Source organism: Camelus bactrianus, chromosome 16, assembly GCF_048773025.1.
Source record: "Camelus bactrianus isolate YW-2024 breed Bactrian camel chromosome 16, ASM4877302v1, whole genome shotgun sequence".
Classification (NCBI taxonomy): Eukaryota; Metazoa; Chordata; class Mammalia; order Artiodactyla; family Camelidae; genus Camelus; species Camelus bactrianus.
The window spans coordinates 34,227,238-34,245,049 of NC_133554.1; positions in this window are offsets into that span (position 1 = coordinate 34,227,238).

Sequence of the window (17,812 nt, forward strand, 5' to 3'; positions counted from 1 at the left end):
TCATCTTTACCTTGGGCAGAATTTCCCTTACAGGTCGTTTTAATTTCTGAAGTCTAGGCAGGAAAGCCCCAGAATCCATCAGGTTGCTGGGGTTTAACCCGTTCGTTGCCTAATTGGCGAAAGGACGTTTCCGTTTATCATATAAACTCAAAGTTGATAAGGGATATTTTGCAGAAGAAACCATATTTTAAGAGCCATCCTGTGTCTCAAAGTGTTAGGAAGAGGGGCTTGTAAAAGGAACGAAAGGGTAGCGTCCATCATCAGAAAGTTTCTTGTCTGGTAGAGGAGACACTGTCCTTGCCCTTAGCAAACAGCAAGTAAATTAATCCGTTCACTCGCGGAAGGAGGCAGAACCATCCTCCAGAAGCTGTAGCTCCAAAGAATTACCAATTTAGCTCTGTGGTGAGCACCCACCTCCTTCACCCGTCTTGTATGGGTTTGAGAGGGTTGAGTGGCCTGGGGGTGGGTGGGTGTGTGTGTGTGTGTGTGTGTGTGTGTGTGTGTGTGTTACCCGTTAGCTCAAGTGACTTCTGGAAATCTGTTTGAGCCAGGAGTTAGGAGGAAGAGGAAGGAATATTTTTAGTAAAGTTGGAGCTCAGAAAGTCACTAATGTTTAAATAATAGTAATAGGGCCTGCTTTTAGAGGGCCTAGAATGGAGAAGTTGGTCGAAGATACAAGGTTGGAAGAGGAGTAATAAGAAAAGGCTGGAAAGTGGAGAGCAGGCATTGAGGATTTAACGTTGCTGGAAGAAAAAGCCTTGAGAGGACCAAGGCTTGGCTCACAGCAACTGTGTGGAATCCAGGCAAGCTTAGTCATTAAGTTAGGATCCTGAACCCCAGTTTCACCTGAGCCTAGCTAAGATGGAGATTTCCCCCAGGAGCGGATCTAAAAAACAAAGCAGCAGAAGGTAAACATCTGATTGATTTGCTAAATAGTGAACTCTGAAGAGTTGAAGTTCCAGACCCTTAGCTAGCAGTCCCCTTGGAGGATATCCTGGGCTGGTATTAACACAAGCAGCTTTTAATGTTTAGTATAAATACCTTTGAATAACCTACTTAGGTTGAATTGCATGTAAGAACTTACTTGGAAAGGGCTCATGTTTCCTCTGCTTTTGTATCCCCTCATCGCTTAAGCATTTAACTTCACACTATTACTGTTATTTTGCACTTACTGGTGTGTTCCTAAGGTTACTCCTGGAAGTTCTGGTTCCCCGACTAGTGGTAAGGAGCTCAGATGTTAAAGAATGTATCTCACTTCTTTGATACCAAACTTAATAGTGCCCAGACCATGCTCTACCCACAGTAAATCCTTGCTGGTCAATCAGAGTATATTTACCATTGCACAGTCTCTGAATGTATAGCACTCAAAGATGATGAACTATCCCTCCCTGGAAATTAGTATTTTAGAATAAAATCTTATCCTGACTTAGCCATTCATCATACAGATACCAGCATTACAAACGTTCAACATTAGTTGTTCTCTTATATTGAATTTTCAAACATTGCAGCTAACACTAAAAGACTTTACAGTTTCCTTTAGACAGCAGAAAGATGAAAAAAACTAACACCAACAGGATAGGAATGTGCTAGTAAGGAAAGTGTGTATTTTAGATGAAAGTAGAACAGCTAGGTATATTTAGAATGGGGAAGGGAAAATCCTAAAAGCTTCTTTCTTTCTTTTCTTTTTTTGATCCGAGCATACTCTTTACTTTGAGTGTCATTTTCATCATGACACAATTAGCTCTCGAAGCAGAAACTGATGTTGGTTTCAAAGCCTTTGACCAGTTGCCCCCTGCCCATCCTCATCTGCCAGACTTCACATAGGCAGCTCCACTTTCCTGCCTTTACACTTTTGCACAGGCTTTTCTTCCTGCCTTGATGCATCTTCCAACCTTCTTTGAAATTTACGTTCTTCGGAAGGTCTTTCCTGATTTAGTCTCTCTAAGGTAGTGGAGCACAGTGATATGTTACTTTGCACTTACTGCTTTTTATATACTTTGCCTTATACAATTTGGTAGATGTTCTGTTTCTCTCTCTCCTTCCAAAACAGGTAATAGGACCATAACTCCTATTTATTTTATTCATCAGCTCTTCTAGTGTCCAGTACAGGGCTTCGATGTCAGTTCTGGATTTGAATTTCAGCTCTGCTACTTTCTGTCTGCATTGCTCTTGGATAAGTTTTAAAATTTATCTGTGCCTCAGTCTTCTCATTTGTGAAATAGAGATACTAATAGCCATTTCACAGGGTTGTTATAAGGATTAAAGGAGATGATTGTTGTAAAATGCTTAGCACAGTTCCTGACAGAGTAAGTGCTCAATAAATGGCTGCTGTCACTGATATTGATAACTCCAGTCACCCTAGTCATGGCTATAACATCTGAATGTTTGGGAATATAACTTTACATGGTCTCAATGGTTGTTTCCTTTTGTCTATTGAGCCTCACTTCAGCTCAAGAGACACAGAATAATGACCCAAGCATTATATATCGGGCATTGAATCACAGCAATATGGACAAAACATCGTGTTTCCCCAGGCCAGTAAGCTTGTTCCAAAACACTAGAATATATAGAAAGATGAGCAAGGTTCAGGAGTGGTACAGAGGAGGAAGTGGAGTGTTTTATCTGCAGGGTTTAGGAAAGGATTCATAGAGAAGGTGAAATAAGAGTGGAAATCCATCGAACGAGGAAGTTTGTCAGTGGACGAGGAGAAGAGGGGCTGGCCATGCAATGGGAACAAACAGCATTGCAAAAGTGCAGAGGTGTGGAGCAGCATCGTATGGGGGTGACTAACCTCATGATGGAGTTGGGGTGGTTGACAAAAGAAGAGGCAGAAATGGTTTTCGGAACCAGTTCATGCAGAGCCTTGAATGCCCTGCTGAGGAGCCTGGGCTGGAAGTGAAGTGGGGAATCTCAGAAGGACTTTAGGCAGAGGAGTCCCACAATTAGACTTGCAATTTGGAGATCTCGTTCTGGAAGCAGTGAGGGGGCCTGATCAGAGTGGCAGAGAAACCACTTAGAATGCTGCCATAAAACTAACCTTACCCAGAGATGAGGAGGAACCCAACAGGGCAGGAGTAGTGGGGGTCACGTATCGTGTATATTCTTGCGAATCTTCTTTCTCATATATTTGTTATCTTGTCTCTGCAGTTGCATTTGAAACTCCCTAAAAGATCTCTCAGTTTCCTTTAAAGTGCTCCTCTTGCCAGCAAAATGATAGATACCATATTTCAAATATAAAGCATAGTTGTTCGTTGTTTGCTTCAAAGGCCTGGGAGTTCCTAGAGGTTGGGAGCCTTACCTGGCTGGCCACACTGTCTCCAGCTTCTCCCTTGCTGCCTGGCATCCCAAAGGGCTTGGTAAACAGGGCTTGCACTGCCGGGTGTTGGCTCAGTTAGGAAAGACTTGCACAGAACCAGCCATCCTCTAAGCTTCTTTTTTGACCAGGAGAGGTTAGGAACTGCAGTTTCCTCTGTGGGCAGATAACTGTCCACGAGGTCAAGGTGGGGAAGCATGCCTTGACCTTTTAAAGACAATGCTAGTGTAGCCAGGTCAGTCTCATAACTTCTAAGTAAAAGTATTGGCCTAGTCTCTATTCCCTTGGGAGACTCTCAGAGGTTGCTGATGGGACCATAATTTGTATTAAAATCTTTTCATTTACAGCTGCCTTAAAAATAGAATCAGCATGGTCACTAGTGGTCCCTCCTTCCTTACTCTTGCTGGAGATGGCCTGGAACTTCTTTTACCTTCTGGGCCATTGGTTAATTCAGCTCTTGGATCACCTTCACCACCACCCACCCCCAGCCCCACCCTGGGGGAAGGTATTGGACAGATCCCAGCAGGCTCAGGCACAGCTCCCCGCCTCTGCAGCTGGGGTTATAAATAACCACCAAAACTAAACAGTCAAATAACCACATTTTGAAAACTGCTAAAATTAAGAAAAAAAAATCACTCTAATCCTGATTCAGTAGCAGCTCTTCTCCCACTCCTGCCCTTCATCTCCCCCTTTCTTCCACTTATCTACCTCCCTTCCCTGATCCCAGCTCCCGAAGGAAGTCAGTCTGAGCACAAAGCCCTCCTAAGATGAAGATGTCCTTTTCCTTATTTGACAGGCCAAAGCCCTCCAGGGCTGTAGTTATAGTTACGCAATGTTGTTATGGCAGCAGAGGCCTCAGGGCAGCACATGTTCCTGGGTGGTAATTGGGTTTGCTTTAACAAACTGTCTCTCCCTGGGTTCTCCATGCTGAAATTCACTTATCAAGAAGACCAGGAAATTGCCATTGGGGATGGGGCTTCATTTTTTTTTATTCCAACAAAACCAGATTCCTCTTTGTTCCCCAGGATGGAGTGTACTCAGTGATCATGGGTTAAGACTTTTTAGACTGCAGGCATTTTCATTTATTCATTCAACAAATATTTATTGAGCATCTGATAAGTGCCAGGCATGGGGCTAGGAGTGAGTGCACATTGTGAATAAACAGACACGATGCTTTCCTCCTAGAGCTTACGATGTAGGATGAGTGTGTATAGGAAGGGGCAGGCGGGGTATGACGTTTCCCTGCACCAACCCCCCCCTTTCAAAAATTATTAACCCAGTATAATAATACTAAATAAATGTGTGAAAACGTAAAAGACATCCTTCATCTCAATGCTGCCATAGAGCTATTTTTACTTTTTGCATATTGCCTTCCAGTTTTTCTCTACATGCATACGTCTTATTTATTATATGTGCACATTTTGTATAAATGCACTCATTGTTTACGTGAAATTTCATATTTTTTTATACATTCTCAATATTTCCCATGCTTCTCTATAGTTTTCTTAATTGTAATTGTAATCGCTGTGTGACACTGCATTGTGGCTCAGTGACATACTCTCATTTCCCTTTTTGGGATGATTGAGGGTCCTTTATGTCAGATAATGCTGCAGTGAATATCTGCCTGCATCTATAGCTCTCCTGTTTTTATTTCTCCCTCTTATATATTGCTTCATTTCTTTCCCCAAAGGCCTGCCCAGATTTACAGTGTCACCATCCTTGTGTGAGGATGCCAGTTTTAGGACGTTCCCAGAACTGAGTGTTACCACTTAATAAAATCTTACAATTTTTGTGAAAATGAAAACTGCACCTCATATGTGCTTTTGATTTTATTTCTAGTTAGGATATACTTCAGTTTTCCATGTTTATTTACTAGTTCTGTTTCCTCTTCTGTGAAATCCTATCCATAACTCATTTCTCCACTGAGGTCTTGGTGATTTTCTTTTGAGTTTGCATGAAAGATAGAGAGATGGGTAGATAGATAGACAGACAGACGGATGCTTCGTCTGAACCACATTCAGTTATGACAGTATTATTTGCCATAACATTTGCTTCATAATGATTCCTCTGGTAGTTTCTCCTCCTTCTCTTGCTCTGGCTTCCCTATTACCTCTAGTGGTAAACTCTTTGTCAAGTACGCATGCTACTGAGAAAGAGAATGAGGCTGTGAACAGAATGTGTAGAGGACATGGATGAAAGCAGTGAGGAGGAAGGTTGTGTCATAGCAAGAATTGAGGGGCCACTTTAAAAGCTGTAGTCTCTCTTGCCCACTATACAAACTTTGAAGCTGGTTCTGCAGACATTATTTTCCTGGTGACCCAGGAGAAACTGAGTCCTAGAAAAAAATTTTCATAAACCATTCGACTTCGGGAGGATGAAAAATAACCTGGCGTTCTGCCATGTATAAACCAAGGGTCATTTCATTTGTTGGGAGATGGCTTCCCAGGAATGGGGGCTAGGAATGGGTCTCTCAGAGTCATTTACATGTGCTTACCCAATCTCCCTTGTGACTAATTTTACCCAAATGTGAATCAACTGGCCAGGGTAAGGGAGGCGAGCTACAACTAGGAAAATCATTTCTCTATTTAAGGTAAATCAGTACTTGTGCAAACTCACAATGTTGGAGTTCTTAGTCTTGCTCTAACCAACTGAGGTTACTGACCCCAACCCAATCTCAGGGGCTAAGGATAACTTTCTTACTCGTCTGGAAATACTTGAGATTGAGTGGGGCATTTGGCCATTTTCATACCTGCCTAGCCTTGCCAGTAGATGTCAGTACACCAGACCACATTCTCCAAAGATTCGCCTGGAAGGAAAGAGAGGGCCTCAGGAAGGCCAGGTCCAACCTTCATGACCTTCTTCTCCCATGGCTCCATGAATAACTCTGGAAAACTATCAAGGATGTGTATATACATGGTTCCAGACAGTATAAAGGCCTGAACTCAGAACTTCAAATTCTGGGCAGAGTCAGAGTTCTTATCCAGAGGCCTTCCCCAGCTTGGGTGGGGTGCATAGCTGCTGTAGGAAGGATGGCAGGATGAGCAGACCATTTAAATGGGGGCTACACATGATAGAGTTATCAAGGAACAAGAGCCATGGTCTTGGGGATGTTCCAGATGTCACTGTGAAGCTGATACCTCAGGCAAAGCACTCCACCCACCCTCCACCCCTGCCCCTCTGTCCATACTGACAGGGGCCAGCCCTCTCCTGAGGGCTGCCAGGCTGGGGCTGGCTCCTCAGTTTGGGGCTTCCCCAGGGCCAGCCAGACGTAGCCACACCATGCCAGGAAACTGGGAGAGTTCCTAGAGCAGTTCAGACCATCATTACTGTTCTCCTTCAAGATAAGTATAAGCAGCACTAATAATGTGGGAAAACAAGCTCTTCTGTAAAGACTGGTTCCGTGTGCTTCAGTAGGATAAAGACTGAAATTCTTACCTGGCCTGCAGTGTCCCTCATGGTCTTCCCTCTAGTTAATTCTCCAGGCCATCCACAACCTCATTCTCTGTGCTGCAGCCTCACTGGCCTTTCTGCAATTCTCCAGAGTGCTCTGTTTCCTTCCACCTCAGGACCTTTGCACATACTCTTTACTCTGCCTGGAATGGTCTTTCCCCATACTCTTCTTCACCTATTTCCACTAATCCTTCAGATCTCAGGTCAAATGTCATTTCCTCAGAGAACTATTTCCCAAAGCTTCCCGACTAGACCAGGTCCCTCATTTCTATACTGTTATAGCACGCTGGTGTTTTCGTCATAGCATTTGTCTCAGTTTGTAATTATACATTTATTTGTGTGACTATTTGGATTCTTTAGATTCTACCCACCCCAACACCTACCCCAGACTGTAGGTTCTGAGGGAGCAGTGTCCATTTTACTCACCATTGCATTCTCAGCACCTAGCACAGTGCAGAGTGCTTAATAGGCAGGAACTATTGGATGTGTGAAAGAACGGCAATGGACCAACAAAAGAAGCTGGAAAACATGGTGTTAGTCTTGTACACACATTCATATAGCATTTATATTTGAAATATAGTGCCTAATTCTGGTCACTCAGTTCCTAAGGCAGATAGATCAGAATCCAAAGAAAGTTATCTAAATTGGTCAAGGACAAAGTGGAGGTTACCATATGAGGCAAAATTTAAAAGATTGTTGGAAAGTTGGAGGCTAAGGATATGATCCAGGCGTATGAAAATATAAAGAGGGTAGAGCAGATCTTTTACCCAGTCCCAAAAGTCAGTGCAAAGGAAAATCTTTTGAAAACTAGACTGTGGACTCCCCAGAGAAGAGACCATATGTTATTTACCTCTATATCCCCAGCACGCAGCATTATGCCTGGCACGTAGTAGGAATTCAAGAAAGGTATGTTGAACTATTTTGTTGTTGAAGCTTAAAATAGGTAGACTTGGGTCTGGGGATAAGGTAGTGTGCAGTTGTTCACTTGGCAAATCCCAGAAGCAGAAAAAGAAAAGTATGAATAGCATCGAGATGGGTTCCTTTACATGTGTGGACAATAGCTATACAATAGACTGTTTCAGGGACACTAGGGCTATTCAAGGCCCATCCCTTGACCTTTCGAGATCATCCTTATGAAGGGCAATTACCATGCACTCTCACAAAATGCATCTTCTCTCCACCAGCGGGGACCAAACTCTAAACTATATAAAGCACTGGTCTCCCCCTGTATCACATCATCTCCAGCGCCCTCCAGACCCTTGGGCACATGCCCTATTGGTTCCCTGGGCATATTCTACTCTGGTTTTCACCAGAAAAGGGGAAAATCCCAGAAGGTGGTGCCCTGCAATCAGAAGTAAAAGTGGCTGCATCTCTCAGGGCAACCAGAGCCTGAGCCTGGTATTCCTGAGCCCACAGCAGGGAGGCCATTAGCCTGGGTCCCAAGAATCCCTGCAACCAGCATCCCTGGCATTCAGCCTTCCATCCCTGGCACTTAACCCCCGGCCCTTGAAGCAGGGACATTTCAAATAGTTTTTCTTGGAGTCATGGAGGGTTCAAAAGAATTCTTGTACATTAAGAAAATAAATCCTCCAAAAACAGCTATTGAGCTGCTCAACCTCAGTTGTTCCTTCCTTCTCCCAGCAGCGCAGGGCTTAAAGTAAAGGCTGACGATTTGCTTGTATGTCCACTAGCCTCATTCCAGCCAGCCCTGGGTCTCATCCTACATGACACCAGAGTCCTGGGCCCCAGAAGTGGTAAGGGCTATATCTTGTCTCAAACATGGGCCTGAAGGCACAGGCATCAGGAAAATACTTTGACTCTTGTCAATGGTGTGCTGATGTGTCATGGAAACTAGTCCCGGGGGCTTCCCCTCTCTGGCTTCCCCCCTCCCCTTCCAGCAGCCTATAAATCACTGGGTATTAAATACTGTCTTGAGGACCCTTCCTTCCCCACCCCTACTTTGGGGCTCCCTGCCAGGCAGAAGGCTACAAGCTGAGCAGGGAGAAGAGAAGAGAATGGGCAGCAGACAGGGGTGTCCATCATTTATCAACCCAACTCAGCAGTCAGTGGCTCTTTCCAGCAGCGCTCTGGCAGGCAGTGCAGCCAGTGTTTTCTGCCAGTGGAGAACACAGTCCGGCAAAGTTCCCCTTATTTGGCTGCCCCACCTCAGAGGTGGGGAGTTGAGGGGTGAGTCCTTTGCTTTTTTTGCTTTTGGTGGTTTCAGAATTGAAACACACTTTGGTCCTGGATAGATTCTTACCCCCTTCCCACCCTGTTCTGCTAAGTCTCCCCTAGGGCCGCCTCTTGTAGCTTCTCTTCTGACCCCATGAAGAGCTTTCTCACTTTAATTGGCACATTACAGAAGTTTCTTAAGAGTTCCAGAGCTCTGGCAGGCTTTCTTAAAGGGCGGCACCACCCCTCTACCTCCTTTCATCGTCTCTGGTTTCTCCTTAATGGAAATCCCCCAGCTTCCCCATCTCCCTGTCCTCCCCCAAGGTAGGAAGCTTGGAGAAAGGAAATGGATTTGGTCCTAGCCTAGTCCACTGAAGAAGAGATGTACTTTTGCCAAGGAAAAGTTCCAAAAAATGTTCAACTTCCATACCAGGGACAGCTGGAACCTGCCAGACTCACCTCCATAATTCCTGAGCACTGCTTCCCTGCGATATATACAAAGAGTTCTAGAGTAGTTTAGGGCTCGGAGAGGGACAGGGAGGCAGGGGAGTAGGTCATGGAATGACTGGGTCTGGTCTGTAATCTGAACTCTGATTAGACGTGGACCTCTAGGTCTGCATCCCTCTGACCTAGTCCACTGAACCCCTCAGTCTTTGAAAAATGTACCCATCACCTCTAGCTATATAACCTTCAACACGTTTCCCAAGCTCTCTGAGCCTCGGTTTCCTCACCAGTGAACTGGGGATACGTATACCTACTGTATAGGATGTAATAACTATGACTGAGGGTTAACAAGATTATGTGTGCAAATAGCTTAGCCTAAAGGAAGCTCCCAGAAAGTAGAAATTTTCTTCTATGCTTGTAGCAGGGGTATATGGCCTGTAGCATCCTGATTATATTACTTCCTTCCTGGGGTCCTCATATTACTGTCTGTATAAGTGGCACAGGCTTCTTGGGCACTCTGAGAAATGCAGACCCATCCCTGGTTCAGAGATCCCAGGATTTCTTATCTACCTTGGGAAGAATTCAGAACTGGGTGTATAGGCCGAAAAATTGACAGAGTTGATATTTAAACCCTGGCTTGACATTCTGGGCAAACAGGAGGTCAAAGACTTGAATGGAGCTTCCAGGTGGGACTTCCAGGGAAGGTACCAACTTGTGTGATATTATCAGAGTGACATGGAAGAAGCAAGACCAAGCTGCTTCCTACCCTAGCAGGATACATGCTACTTTGTAGACTACTAGGCCTTTGCCCAAGTTGAATGGAAACAGGGGTCACAGAGGCCACTGGTGGAATGTAGTGGAACATTCCAGGCCCTCCTGCTATACAACAGCACAATTCCTCCAAGCTTCGAGCCATCAGGGACTTCCAGGAAGAACTGGGTGCAAAGTCCTCACCCTCCACCGTGCACAGCAAGAAACCACCTGCCCTGAAAGGAGCATTGCTCCAAGTGTCACCAAGTTACTAAGTGGGAGGATTGTCCGTTTAGCCCTTTAAGACTTTTCCATTAGGTAGACTTGGCTGCCAAGGCCATTTTGTTGACCTAGAGCCATGTTGTGGAATAGATGTGTTAGGTACAGGATATCCACAGGAAAAACCAGAAATAGGCACCTAATGCAGTCAGGGCTGACGAAAGGATGGGTTGTAATCAGGCTTCATTTTCTCAGTCAGCAGAAGATTTACAGTGAAGCTAATGAAACTTAAGAGTCAGAGCCCCTCACTTGCAGAGAATCCTTCAAGTCCTTGTACCAAACTCTATAATTGTTTTACTATTTAACTTAAAGAGGAACCCCCAAATGGTATAAGCATGAGGCCTCACAAAACCTGGAGCCTTCCCTACTTTCAGTCTGTGGGGCTTTTAGCCTCCACTTTCAGGAGTGATCAGAAATATCAGTTGGAAAAACAAATACTTAAATAACCACCATTGCGTCAACATTGCTGGATACGGTGCCTTGCGCTAGTTGCTGACAAGAAATACCAGAGCAGATGGGTCCCTTTGCTCAGAACTGGGGAGAAAGGACAAGTACATATAATGTGGTTCGGGAGGAATTATGAAGCTGCACATTAGCTGATACATGGGCTAAAAACGGGACACCTAAGTCCTGAGGGAATCATTTTAGTGTCTCACAGGCTCAGTTGAGGAACACTTGAAAGCAGTGAGGTCTCTCTGGAAGCTGAAGCAGATGATGATGAAGATGATACAATTGTGTGATGAGGAGGGGACATCATATACCAAAGGCACAGAAGATAAAACTGAGGGAGCATCTGTGGCGATATTTTGCAGTTACCTATTACAAAAGCCCTTTAGAGATAAGATTCTTGGCTCTGAAGATAAGTTCTGAGCCTATGCCCTAGGTCAGAAGGAAATCAAACTACAGACCAATTTTCACATCACGGGTCCCATCTGTTATAGTATCTTTGAATTGGATTTCATGGTACTTGATGCCTGATTTGGTGTGTGGTGTGAAGGGAAGGGAGAAGGATGGGATGTGCAATCAGATGGACAATGTTTCAAGTGTTGTAGCTTATTTGCCCCAGGGGTCATTGCATTGTTGAGGCCAACGTGGAGGAGGTAAATAGGAACAATAGTGGAGAGGAGAGAAGTCTAAAGGAGGTGAAATGAATAGGCCTTTTGGTTTATACAGAGTCTTCTGGGAACATACGCAACCAGCATCTCCTCTCCAGGGACTTGGATCTCTTAGGGAAAGTAATTTGGGGGGGATGCAAACTCTTCCCACTGAGGTGCTGCTCTAGAAACCACATGATCCCTCAAGGTATCTATAACCACACGACACAGCAGAACTAAAGTTTATGTTAATTTTTTTTTGGTGAAGCACCATCCACATGCTGATCACAGCACTCTAGGTGTAGTAATTAGAGTGAGGACCAAGAGGAGAGAGTGCCAAGACGGTGGAGCAGTGTGACTCATAGCTAGCTGGTGGTCTCCCACAAATACACCAAGCATTACATCTACAGACCCACTGAACTGCACAGAACACCTACTGAACTTTGGTAGAGTGTCTCTCACTTCAAAATACAAGAGGATTCCTCAAAAAAAAAATGGATAAATAGCAAGTTTATACTGTACAGCACAGGGTACTATATTCAATATCTTGTAGTAAGCTATAATGAAAAAGAATATGAAAAGGAATATATGTGTGTGTATGTATGACTGAACTACTATGCTGTATATCAGAAATTGATGCAACATTGTAAACTGGCTATATTTCAATTTAAAAAAGAGAGAGCGAGCGAGCTAGAATGAGGACCAAGACATGCCTGCTCTCCTTAGGAACCTTACAAATTTTAGTGAGGAGGATACTTTTTATTTAAAACGAAGAATGCCATCCTGGGTATTTCATAGGCCAAAGAACCAAATCTTAAGTCTTTCACAGTGACCTTTTAAGGGTATCATGGGGGTAGGTATTTTTTTTCATGAGATGTTCCCTTAAAAGATTAACAGGGTATGACACACATCATAAATCTCATCCATAAACATGTCTAAGTCCTTTTTTTAACAGTTTGTTTGAGGCATAAACTATATACTGTAAAAGTCACTTATATGTATATTATATGTATATAATTCTATGATTTTTAGTAAGTTTATAGAGTAGTGCAACCATCACCACATGCTCGTTTTAGATCATTTACATCACCCCAAAAAGTTGCATTGTGCCTGTTTGCAGATATAATCCCTGCTTCTACTCCCAGCCCTAGGCAACCACTGATCTGCTTTTTTTCCCTATAAGTTTGCCCTTTCTGGATATTTTATATAAATGGAATCATACAACATGTAGTCTTTTGCATGTGGCTTCTTTCAGTTAGTGTACGGTTTTTAAGGTCAGTTAGCATACAGTTTTTAAGGTCCATCCATGTTGTAGCATGTAACAGTAGTTTATTCCCTTTTATTGCTGAATAGTATTCCATGTAAATCCTTTTGGAAGTTATTCATGTTTTGAGGCAACGCTGAACAGTATGCAGGAGCCCTGGTCTCCTGCCCTGCCTCTGATTTGCCAAGTGGCCTCTGGCACATCCTTCCCTTGTCTGGGCATCCACTTCTCCATTTGTGAAACGAGGAGATTGGATCATATACAGTGCCTATTGTCTCTTCCAATTCTTAAAAAAAAAATCTACCTTGTATTTTTCATGGAGTGTCACTAGGTCTGGTATTCCAAATTTTGATGTCTCTGATCCCACATTTACCCTTTACCTGTTTTATAACATCCAGTGTATCTTTTATTGTTAAGGATGAGGAATCTTCAGCTTAAAAAGGCTGCAGTTTAGCAAGAAAATTTGATTCCCACCAAGAGGAAAAGAAGAGTTAAGGAGTGAATGTCACCCAGCCTGAAAGAAGGAAAATGAACAGTGAGATAACTAAGCAGAGGATGGAAAGTGGTGGGTCACAGCAAGGGACAAAGTGTGTCAGACAAGTACCAAGGTCAAAATCCAGGCCACGGTTACCTCGGGAGTAACAGGGAAGGGCTATAAGGAGGGGGAGGCCACCAGAGTGAGAGAGATGTTGACGCCTAGGACCCCTCCCTACTCTGTTCCCATAACCTCATTCATTCCCTCCACACTCATTCCCAGCCCCTCTCAGGCTGCTCTGCTCCTCCTTCAGTTCTGACCCCATTTCCTCAGGATCTCGTTCCCTGAGGAGCTGGGCCTGACATTTCAGACAGAGGCTGAGGGAAGGAGGTAGGTCAGAAAGAGACACTGTGTGTCTGCGTCATTTTATTTTCCATTTTTATTATTTTGGAACCTGGGGGCCAAAGACGTAAGCACTTAGACATTTACCAGGAAGTTCAGAGACAGTCCCCCAGGTACCAAAGACTATCAAGACTTCTCTATTCTCTGCTGAATGGTGGCTACTGAGTATCAGATTTTGGAGGGTAAAAACAGTCATTTGGAATTTCCATTCCTGTTGGATATTGTGGCCTAAAATATTGTGCAAAAGGTGAGGGTCAAGGTGCCCTGGGAGTAGGGCTGGACGGTGCCTTCAGAACTGGAAAGCTTCTCTTGGCTATGACAACACCAGCCTCCTCTTAATTCAGTAGCCAGCAGATAAGGCCTGAATCTGATCTTCCAGAATTCCCCAAAACCTCTCGTCAGACTTCTGCAGTTCTTAAGACCCTATGCCTTACAGGGACTGCTTGGGGAGGGGCTGCACCTCTGATTCAACACCAGTAGGAAAAATAACTCCAGTTCCTTGAGTCCTCACTTACTTGTGACAGCTGTGGACACCCTAAGAGCAGGCTGGGATCTAGGGACTGAGCATTTGCTGTTGGAGGCAAGTAATTCTCCTATAGATGAAAAACAATTTATTGAGATACTTGGTGTACATAATCTCCACTTTTGATGCTTTTGAGTGCCTACCTCTGACGTCCCTGAAAGCAGGGGCCAGGTCATGTCTTGATTGGAATAGCATCTAGCCCAGTGCCACTTCTGCTTACAGGCTTCAAGGCCTGCTGGGCTGTGAACTCCAGCGAAGGAATCATGTTTCTGAACATCATTGTCATTCCTTATTGCCTAGCTCTGTGTCTGGCACATAGGGGTCATTTCAACAAATTTGTGAGAAGTGAATTAGTGATAAAGATGGCAGGGGGACAGTAACCAAGGTTTCCATGCAAGCTAGAAGATGCTCTGTATGGCAAGACATCTCCCCTTAGCAGCATACAGCCTCCCCAAAGCCATGGCTTTTTTAATTGGAGGAAATAGACACGGGTTGATCTTCAGATGAGGTCTTTATCCTTTGATCATGCCCACGCCAGGAGAAGCTATCAGTGATAGAGAAGGGAATAAGAGACAGCTGGTTGGGTGTGATACCTGGGTGAAGAGAGGACAGAGATCGCCTATGCATGCCTGCCTTCACATTCCTCCAGCTGGGTCAGCTTAGTGTCTTTTGCCAGCTTATCAAGAAGGACCATGACTTTCTGGACTCAGAAGATCCAATTCTTCAGCTGTGCTACCTCCATCAACTCTTCTTCCACTGTCCAGGCTCTCAATTTCCGGTACTTTGGCTTTAGAACAAAATTTAAACCCCGTGTCCTTCTTGAGACTACCCACATTACCCTTCTCTCCAAGGGAAGAATGTGCATCTGTCCAATAACATGACATTTTCTCTTTAGAACATCTCTGTGAGGTTCATGGAGCTGAGTTGATTCCTTTTTCATGTTTTCCTGTAGAGTGTCCTGTTAAAGGAGAGAAAAATTTAATCTCAAGAGTTAAGCTTGGTTATTTTTCTCTAAAATAAACTTTTTTTTTTGCAATATCATTTTTATCAAGTACATGTCTGATCACAGATTGAATCCATCAAAGGTAAGTGCTGTTAGCATCATAACTTGCACCCACAACAAACTCTCTTCTCTCACAGGTTGGATCTGGCAATCTTTGAACATACTTGCATATGTTCAGTACAAATGTAGTCCCGTCTTTCCTAACGATGTATTTCTCAATTCCAAAATGTCATAAACCCATACATTTATTAAAAAGGCACAAAATTACAAGCAGGAATATTTTCTTTTGGTGGAATTTAACTTTCCTACACTAAATTGATCAAGTCTCATGCACGATAAGTGTACTTTCCTTTCTATTATGCAATCTGAATTGAACGTCTTTCAATAATCAAAAGAAACTTATGAAAAATGAAGAAGGAAGTGGACTTTTCTATCATGTAAGGAAATATGCTTTGATAATTTTGGACCAGATTAAATATATTCTTTTTATGGGGGTGGGTGGCTGGTTTTGTTTAAAGATTTAGGCTTCTTCTATAGTCAAACTTTTATTTTATTATTTATTTAGGAAGCCATTTGCTCAAAGTATTTCAAGATTCCTCATTCCAGGGCTTTTACCTCTAACACACACCGTATGGCTCAACCAGTAAAAATCACTCATCATCTCCAAAGATTGCCTGAGAATCTACATGTTGAGGGTCCTAAAATGGAAAAAGCTGTCAGGCAAGAACAGGTTTCAAGAAACCAACCAGCCCACACTTTGGCTCTCAGGCAGGCTAATGGTCTAGAAATTAAGTGTTTGTTGGGGAAGTACCTGAATCTGGAGTCAAAAGACCTAAGATGTTAGTCCTGGGTTTGCCATTTACTAAGTGAACAATCTTGGGCAAGTCATCTAGCCTCTGTGACATAGCCTTCTGTAAAATAAGGACGATAATATCTGCATTTTCTACCTATTGTACATGTAATATTCTACCTATTATATGCCTATAGTGAAAATTAAATTAGATGATGTATGTGAAAGCTATAAAGTACTAGAAAAGTGTTAATTTTAACATCTCAGTCAAATTTGCATCTCTGGAGGCTCTGTATGTAAAATACAAATAGCAATCCTGTATTCATAAGAAAGTTTCACATGGGGAGAGGGTATAGTGCAAGTGGTAAATAAATAAATAAGTAAACCTAATTAAATCCTCCTTCAAAAAATAAATAAATAAAAAAGAAGAAGGTTTTTACAAGAATAGAGATTAGGAGCTCATCTCTGGAGTCAGGCTGCCTGCATAACCTTGGGCAGTAAGTAATCTTACTCTTTTCTGAAGCCTCAGTGAAGAGGAGGTAATACCCATCCCATAGGTGTGGTCATGAGATGTATGCACAGTGCTTAACATGTACCTGGAACGGAGAATGGAACTCACTGAATGTTAGCAGCTACCATTACTGATTTTATTAATGAAGATGTGAAGCAGGGTGGTCCAATAAGATCTGATAGAGATCTGAGCTAGGAATCAAAAGGACTCAACTTTGGGGGCCTCAGTTACGCTACTTGCACTGCAATGAGAGTCCATAGTTTTTTCTTTCCAGATTGTCATGCAGATTAAAAAAAAAAAGTATGTGAAGACTTTCAACTAATTGTAATTAAGAAGCATTATAAATTGCAAGTTTAAAAAAATACTGAGTTAATTTTATAAAGACTGAATATTTATCAGTTCATCAGTTTGTGTTCATTCCCATATGCCTTTGTTAAAGTTGTCCTCTCCATGGAAAAAGAGAACAGCATCTCTGCTTCAGTAAAAAAGATTTCAAATGTCAGATCTTGAAGTAAATGCTTCAAAACTGCAACAGTACAATCTTTGCAAAGAAAACCTTTCTTCAGGATGTTCCATTGCCTCAATTTGTTCTCTGTATGTAGGCTGATCTTAATATTCATCCAACTCTTGTATTTCCAATTTGGGTATTATCTGCTTTCATAATATTTAATCCCAAGAATGACCTCTCCTTGCCTTGTAGCATGCTCCCAGATTACCTCCTTTTCTCTGATTAGTTAGTATGGCTTCAGGGAATACCTTCATTTTAACATTAAACTGGGCAAAAACAGAAATAGAAAGATAAATCTGTAGCACGATCAAAAATAGATATCATAGCTAAATATAAATCTGGAGGGAATTATCTAATTATTTGGATAGTCCCTTATCACAGACAATCCAGGGTTGATTGCCTTTCACTTTTTCCATATATAGAACAAAATAGTTAATGAATACCCAGAGTAATAATTTTTCTTTTGAAGAATAATAATTCTAATAGTAACTTAAATGCTCTTTTCTTTTCCGGATGTCTTCATATATATATATATTATAGCATGTGATTTTTCGCAGCCGCATGCATTCTCTGTGGGAACCATCCAGTCTCATTTTGACTTGTAGGTCAGAAATCATTGAACTGGGAAGACCAGGATTTGCTAATGGAGTCACACTGCAAATTTGGTCAATTTTCTCAGTCACTTTGTTCTCCCACTCTGCTGCGCTAGACTTGGAATGGACGACTCTGAAGGGAAATTCCCTGCTCCTTTTCAGTCTCAATTTAATTTACAGGCTAGCAGCTGGGTTTTTTTTGTTTTTGTTTTTTTTTCAGATTGGACCAACACCAAGTGGG